The following is an 8,054-nucleotide window of genomic DNA, read 5'->3' as shown; positions in this document are numbered from 1 at the left end:
CATGACAATATGATAAATAAGCTAAGAAGATAAGAAGAGTAGATATAAGAGGGTGAATAAGATGAAATTGTAAACCCCAACAACTCCATTCATCCATAGTCTTTTCTAGCCAATTGATTCACTACATTTTGCATGTTTATTTTTGTTCATTGCATTCAAAACTCTAAAACTAATTTCTTCTCAAGTCTTATGCGATTGGTTTACATGAAAGTTAAGGCCTAAGAGTCCTTTGAGAAACGATACTCGGACTTACCCGTTTTATATTACTTGGTAATGATCTGGTACACTTGCCAGGGACTTAACACCTACCATTGCAATTCTTTGTAATCCCAACACAGAGACAACTTCGTTTTTTAAACCCTAACTCACTCAAACTCGATGGTGTGTTTTTCCAAATAGAGGAGTAGGCTTAGTGATCAAAACTGAGAGTAACTCATTCCCTTTATATAAAGTCTGGCCATCATAGGTTCTAAAATAATGGGTCGGGCTTTACCTTCAAACAATATAATAACTGCTCTATAACCTCTATGCGGTTATAAAGGATAAAAATAATGGCTTAATGGACCACTTTATGCTAATAGAAACTTAAAATGCTATAATATTTATTCTATAATTAAAATAATGCTAACATTTTCCCACTTGGTCCATTTATCCAATTATTAACCACAATAAGTGACATAATATATATGAGTCATGGCGATAGGTCCTCTGATAGTGAGTGTTATCTTCCATGTACCACAATATATATTTCTATCAACATTAGCTCTCAAGTTAATACATAAACCATATGTTTATGCTAGATCAAAACTAAATGATATCTTCTCAAAATAAACATGCACAAAAACATATGAGAAAAACATGAAACTGAATAAGAGTTTCATTGAAAATAACAAATGTACTGATAATGAAATTACATCATGGAACCAAGTCCCATTTGCACTACATGATCCTTAAAATTCTTTGGTGGCATGCCTTTAGTTAAAGGATCAACAATCATCAACTCAGTGCTTATGTGTTCAATTGCCACTTTCTTTTCCTTAACACGTTCTCTGATGGCTAAGTATTTGATGTCAATGTGCTAACTTCGACATCCACTTTTATTGTTCTTAGCCATAAACAACATAACAGAATTGTCACAGTACAACTTTAATGGCCTAGAAATAGAGTCCACAACTCTAAGCCTAGAAATGAAACTCTTTAACCATACACCATGCGAGGTAGCCTCAAAACAAGAAACGAACTTAGCTTTCATAGTAGAAGTAACAATTAATGTCTGCTTGGCACTTCTCCAAGATACAGCTCCATCAACTAACATAAAGATATAACCATATATTTTCGTAGATCAACGCAACCAGCAAAGTCTGAATCGGAGTAGCCAATCACTTCCAAACATTCAGTTCGTCTATATATAAGCATATAATCTTTTGTCCCTTGAAGATATCTCATTACCTTCTTTGTAGCTTTCCAGTGGTCAACACCTGAATTACTCTGATATCTTCCCAAAACTCCAACAACATATGTAATGTCAAGTCTAGTGCAAACCTGAGCATATATAAGGCTTCCAATAACTGAAGCATATGGAATATTCTTCATGTGTTCCAGACATTGATTCAAATTGAATTTATCACCCTTCACGATAGGAGCTACACTTGGTGAACAATCCTTCATGTTAAACCTCTCTAAAACTTTCACTAGTGGAAAATATACTTTTTATAGCGATTTTTTATACCGGTTAAAATTCACCCGCTATAGAAAATGATGCAATGACAATTTCATAAATAAGAAAAACTTTTCTACACCAATTATGATAAAATCAAGTATAAAAAATATACGGTGATAAAATTGTAAATAATAAAAATACTTTATACCGATTACACTAAGAATAGGTATAAAAATCCTTTATTTTACTCCTATTGGTTTTAAGACAGATATAACGGTTAAATATTATAACATATATGAAATATTTTAAGTGTTCAATTTTCGAGAGCTTCATTCGTCTCTCTTGAGCCCACAACTTCATCGCGAGCTTCTATCCTCGCGAGTTTCTATCAAGCTTTTCGTTTCACATAATCACTTCCAAAACCCAGGGTTCTTCCTTCTTTCACCATTTCATTCGACGATTAAAGCCACTTTTGAACCGATCTAGGTCAGGTTACCCTTTCTCTCTTTTTCTATCACTTCGTAGTTTGTATCGCTTCTATATTTATTCGCACAGCCACACTCGCTCGCGGATTCTGGCACGGGTGTTTATGACGCGAATCGGATTTGTATGAACTCAATCGATGGGGGCACAAAAAGCGAAACCCTGCGCCGTGCACGAAAGAACCCGCAGCGGCTTCTCCGGCGATGCAATGCAGCGTCGGCGGAGCTGCCAACGGTGACACCTCGCCGGACGCTGATGCTAGCAATGTTTCCGATCACAAACCACATAACCCTAGCAAGGTCGAATTGGCTCCGCCTCTATCCGAGGGTTCTGAGTACTCCACAATCAAGCTGGAATGCGAGCGCGCTCTCACCACGCTCCGCCGCAGGAACCACAGCAAGGAAATGAAGCTGCTGCGGGAGATTTGCGCCAGAGAGGAGGGTTCGCCTCACTCTGCGTTCGTCCACCGAGTTCACAGTCTCATGTGTTTCAAAACGGCGACGTTTATCACCGACCCTAGTTTGAAGTAGCGACATTTGAAGAAATGTTAGAAAAGGATTCTTACAGAATATCCCGAGCTTTGAATGATGCATGTAGGGCACAACTAGCTTGCGAAGCGGTGCACATGGCTACAGGTGGTCGAGTTGCAGAGTTTGAAAGGCTACTTCATTTTGGTAGTCCTGTGATTTGTAAATCAGTTGATTTTGTCAGTTGTTCAATCTGCTCACGCAACCATGCTGGTGGTGTTTTACAAATTTATGGATTCATTTATCTTTCATGCTAACATGGCAATAAAAGGCGTTGTCTAGGAAATCAATTATTGTGTGATATCTTCATCTTTGGTATTCTGAAATTATAACTTCCATATTCTCTTAACGGATAGGTTCTTTGGTTTTCTATTTCAGAGTTACACGGAACTAACTGGGACTTCGTGGACTTATTTGTACTTCATTAGCTTCTACTTAGTTACTGTTTTGCTGCTTTTGAACTTGGTATGGTTTACTCTGTCCTTATCTGATACTTTGTCAGTTTTATGGAATACGAATTATATCTCAGGAATGAGAACATTGAGAAGTTACAATGTTTCTCATATGGACATGCACAATTGAAATTCTTTACAATAGTTTATTTGACAGAAAGCATTAACAAGGACTCATTTTTGTTGAGATCACAGATCAACTATAAATTTGACCAATGAGGCTTTAGACAACCCTTCTTGCATGACATAGTCTTAAGAATTGAGTTAGGCTGAGGATGACATATCATAGATCTTATGTTAGGCCATCTCATCATTCCAAAAATCAACCATGACTTTCTTGGTATTGATCTAGGCACTCCTCATCATAAGAGTTTACCTTTAGAATTGAGTCAGGTCTTAACTCTTATGTGGTTATACTTCAATTTGTGTAATGTATCCATATCCGTCTCTAATATATATGTGACGATACTCTAGGATACTTCATTTATACGTTTTTATGAAGTATCCAAAGTTATGAAGCTCAAATATATTTATAATAACGAAGATTTATAATTTTTATTTTGGCAATATCTAAGAATTGTGATTTAACTTGGATCTCAGGATTGAAATTATATATTTATCATGTTTTAAGATTTTATAATTTTTAAATATGCATTTGTCACATCTTATTTTTAAAATAAGTGTATATGACATGTGTATCGTATCCATCATAGAGTCTAAGTCAAACTAAAAACTGTTAATATTTTTATGATTAATCAAAGGAAATACCATTGCCTAAATTGTAGCATATTAACACATTATTTATGCTTAATAAGTTGGAAATGATTTTCCCTTCCCTTCATTTCAGGTTATTGCTTTTGTCTTGGAGGCATTCTGATAGGTTCCTGGATTGGAAAACCTATCTATAATGCACTCACCCACACGTATACACCAGAAAAAAGAGTATAATCTGTATATTCTTTATTCAGTATAACCACTGCAAAGCTGTAACAATCTCCAAGAGAGTCAAATTCTCTCTCCACAGGATAAACATGATCCTGTCTACACACTCTAATAATTCAAAAACTTAAAATATCCTCACCCCCTCTGCTCTTATATAGGAGTTTTAATTCTCACCCAAACTAATAATACCACTAATACGGTTATAACTGCCTAACGCCTCTTCCTCTCATTATTCCCTATCATTACCCACCGTCTGATGTGCAACCTTGTCCTCAAGGTTGAAGTCTGATAATTGTTCCTGTTTCGTCACTCACAGAAGAGTCCAAGAGACTTGGTAGCTTGCCGACTCTGTCCTTTAGCTGACATTTCTCTAAAGCCTTCCATATTTCATCATCTTTGTAGAAGTCTAGTGGGTCCAAGTTGGTATGAATGCTGCCCTTGAAAAGAGTTGAAATGTGAATGAATTGCTTGATTCTTTCAGCAGAGATGATATGGGCAGACATCATGCTATACATCCTACTCCAAAATACTTGGGATTCTTTCAATTTCAACGCATAAGAAAGAGACAATCCCACAATACCCCGATGATACAAATCCCCTGGGAGGTAGAATAAGTAATGCAACTACTATGAATACTGTCAAGTTGTGAAGTATTTGAATCCTTAAAATTGACCATTCCATGGCCACATTGGCGTGAAAGAACACTGTTGCGTCCATGTCCACAAGCTTTAGGTAGTTGTTGAAAAATCTGTTCACCATGTTCAATGCTCTTATAGTAACCACCCCAAGTGATGTTTTGACAGCAAAATTCATGACAGGAGCTTGTGTGCTTCCATTGACCCTCATAAATTCCCTTGAAAAGGATTGATAATATCCATCTAATGTGAGCATGATCCATTGGACTGTATTTCAAACTGGAGGTAGGTCCCTGGGCTCATTAAAAACTTTTCCAAAAACCAACAACAGCTGTTGCAACTCCACTGTTTGGACCCTTGTTAAGTCTGGACTGGTTTTTGTAGTCTCTGGGTTTATCCCTGCCTTTTCGAGGAGCCAAAGCAAAGTCTCTGCTTCCACCACTTTCCTCGTCATCAATGCTTTCGGTGCCGCTAGTTTTCGTGCCAAGGTGGGGTCCCCTTTTATTGTTACCACCTCTTCCCCCTGTTTGTAGACCATCTTTAATTCTCTCCAATTAATGGTCACTTCCCCTAGTTTAGACCGTCACTCCATCCCAAAAATTAAGTCCACTTCTCCTAATTCAAATAAATAAAAATTCTCAAATACCTTCGTCTCCCCTACATATATTGGAACATTCCTGCAATAGCCCCTTGTTTGTTTGTTTCGGCCATCTCCCAAACTAACGGTATATGGTGGGGTCTCTTCTACCGGCAAGCCCAGCTCCTCTACCAACTCGGTTGCAATGAAGTTGTGGCTAGCGCCACTGTCGATGAGGATCAACACCTTCTTCCCTTAAACCCAGCCTTGTAGCTTCATAATTTTGTGCTGAGTGAGCCCACCCGCGAAGAACAACGACAACTCCTTGCCTTTATGTCCAGCTTCTTTCCTACCTTCTTCGTCTTCGTCACCGTCGGTTTCGTCTTCCCCCATGATCACCACCTGCAAGCTTCTCTCTGGGCAACGATGTCCGGGACTAAAAGGACCGCCATAGTGGAAACACAACCCCTCGTCCCTCCTTCTGATGTACTCGGGATAAGGCAGGTTCCTGGATCCTCGTCTGCGACCGTCGCTCATTGTACTACTCCCCGCTCCAAACGTCGTCGATCCCTGAGGACCATCCCTATGAGTCACCGCCGCACTTTCTGCTACCCCCGAACGTTCCGGACCCTATTTGATCAGTTCCGATCTTGCTACTATGTCGGTCCCACCTTTATAGCGCCCCCACGACTAGTCGCTCTTGGCTCCCATTCCTCTCGCCGTGCGCGCGCCTCGACTCGCCTCCTTGACGTCCCACGCCATCTCCATCGCCGGCAATAAATCTCGGGGTTTATGAGGACAAGTCTGACTTCTGACTTCCCCTTGCAGACCTGCTTAAAAAATATCCCAGGAGCTGATCCTCCGACACGCCCTTCGTCTACGCCACCAACATTTCAAAGTCATGGATATACTCATCAACGGTGCTGTGCTGCTTGACCACCGCTAGCCTCTCAAACTTTGTTCCTCGATCGCGACCTCCAAACCTTCTTATTAGAGCATCTCGCAACCCCTCCTATGTTGACGCCTACGTTTTTTCTTTCCAGAAGCGATACCAGTAACTTGCGCTCCCTTCCATGCAGACATAGGCCAGTCGGAGCTTTTCCCTCTCCGTCACCTTCTAGATTTCGGAGAAATCCACCCTAGCGGATCAATTCCTTCAAAGTTTGGTAACTCGAACCTCTTCACCCAGTTTGGTTGCGCGCCACTCGTATCTTCTTTGTCGTCTTCTCGTCGTTCCCCTCGGATTCCATTCACTGAATCTTGACTTCCCTCCCGATGGCTCACAGTATATCGTCCTCGTTCTCCAAACATTCGCATGAACTCTCTACGTTCTTGCCGTAAACCCATCGTCTCCGCCTTCAAGCCCTCTACCGTCGTTTCCATCGCCTCCATTCGCCCCTCCAACGCATTTATCCTTCCCTCCATTCTTCCTTCTAGTGCATTTAGTTTTCCCTTCATCTTGCTCCTGTCTTTCACGGATAGGCAGGTCAGACCAAATTGATAGGTTCCTGGATTGGAAAACCTATCTACAGTGCACTCACCCACACGTATACACCAGAAAAAAGAGTATAATCTGTATATTCTCTATTCAGTATAACCACTGCAAAGCTATAACAACCTCCAAGAGAGTCAAATTCTCTCTCCACAGGATAAAAGTGATCCTGTCTACACACTCTAATAATTCAAAAACGTAAAATATCCTCACCCCCTCCGCTCTTATATAGGAGCTTTAATTCCCACCCAAACTAATAATACTACTAATACAGTTATAATTGCCTAACGCCTCTTCCCCTCATTATTCCCTATCACATTCTTTGCGGAAATGGATCTTGAGTCTTCGGAAAGTTCTAAAGGAACGGACAAGGTTTGTATTTAATGGTGAACACTTACCAATAAGGAATTATAAATGGCTAAGTCTTTTAAGCATTTGTGTTTAAGTATTGACTAATAAATGATAAGTATTTTAGTTAAATGATAAATTGTAAACAGCTGCACCAAATTTTGTAGAGTGATTCATATCAAATGCAATTACTTTCTTCTTAAATCAATACAAGCTTGTTAAGTGCTTATTATTCCAGTTTGTTAAGTGCTTATTATTCAATTATGCAGCTTATTGAAAGCTGCCACGACATTTACTTGAGCTTTTAAAATTGGATACTGCACTTATTTTCAAATTCTAATCTAAGCCAATTTAGAAATGATGTTCTGAATGCATTGGTGTCACTTAAACTTTTAGTTTGGTGCAACAATTCTAAGCCAATTTAATATACTTGTGCATCACTTTCTCTAGTGCATAATTTATTTTCCAGATACTGTTGTTTGCTTATTTTTCAGCTACTGTAATGAACAAACCTAAATACACTTTTATTTGATGTGTTAGGGTGAGTTTTTAAAGGAGTTATAATTGTGGCAAGAAGGGGAGGAAGATAGTGTACAAAGAAGACTTGAGCAAGAAAGGAAAGCTAAGGCGAAGGTATGGTGATCTAAATTGAAATTGCATGATTTTATTTGCTATGTTATATTATTTTCATTCTTATCTCATGAATTTTATCTTGCTCTAAAATGTTGTGAATGTTGAGTTTCAATGTTAAGTTATGTTCATTGGAGTTTATGATATTGTATATGTTGAGTGGTTTGAATATGATTGTGAAATCTGTAAGAGGTTTCCCCCTTTGAATTGACAAACTTGTGAATGGTTTGAAACTGATTGTGAAATATGTAAGAGGTTTCCCCCTTTGAATTGACAAATTCTGCTCCTTCTCCACTTCCTAATAAGAT

At 39.0% G+C, this 8,054-nt stretch overlaps 1 long non-coding RNA gene across 1 annotated transcript in view; it reads left to right on the top strand.

Annotated features, from left to right (window-relative positions):
* The first annotated feature begins 1,963 nt into the window (after positions 1 to 1,963).
* Positions 1,964 to 8,054, top strand: part of LOC106754972 — a 7,230-nt gene continuing 1,139 nt past the window's right edge. The window contains exons 1-2 of the long non-coding RNA XR_002667029.1: positions 1,964 to 3,135; positions 7,657 to 7,749. This is a non-coding gene — a long non-coding RNA (uncharacterized LOC106754972). The remainder of the gene's footprint in view (positions 3,136 to 7,656; positions 7,750 to 8,054) is intronic.

This window comes from Vigna radiata, unplaced genomic scaffold (genome assembly GCF_000741045.1).
Source record: "Vigna radiata var. radiata cultivar VC1973A unplaced genomic scaffold, Vradiata_ver6 scaffold_300, whole genome shotgun sequence".
Classification (NCBI taxonomy): domain Eukaryota; kingdom Viridiplantae; phylum Streptophyta; class Magnoliopsida; order Fabales; family Fabaceae; genus Vigna; species Vigna radiata.
Note: the sequence above shows the minus strand (reverse complement) of the source record. Positions and strands in the feature narration are given on the sequence as shown.